Here is a 207-nt window from a genome sequence, read left to right as displayed (position 1 = left end):
TCCCAGGAGGTCACCCATCCTAGTACTACTCTCGCCCAAGCACGCTTAACTGCGGAGTTCTGATGGGATCCGGTGCATTAGTGCTGGTATGATCGCACCCATCAAACTAATTACTTAAAATTCAAGTAATCCTTGAGCGACATACTAGCGTCCTTCCGATCCCAATCCAAACGGAGATCTGATCCAAACCCATCGCTACGCGATGGG

At 49.8% G+C, this 207-nt stretch overlaps 1 pseudogene; it reads right to left on the bottom strand.

Annotated features, from left to right (window-relative positions):
* LOC118345385 lies at positions 1 to 100 on the bottom strand (annotated as a pseudogene; the record flags this gene model as incomplete).
* Between the last annotated feature and the right edge of the window lie 107 nt (positions 101 to 207).

Source organism: Juglans regia, unplaced genomic scaffold (genome assembly GCF_001411555.2).
Source record: "Juglans regia cultivar Chandler unplaced genomic scaffold, Walnut 2.0 Scaffold_2504, whole genome shotgun sequence".
In the NCBI taxonomy this organism is placed as follows: domain Eukaryota; kingdom Viridiplantae; phylum Streptophyta; class Magnoliopsida; order Fagales; family Juglandaceae; genus Juglans; species Juglans regia.
Note: the sequence above shows the minus strand (reverse complement) of the source record. Positions and strands in the feature narration are given on the sequence as shown.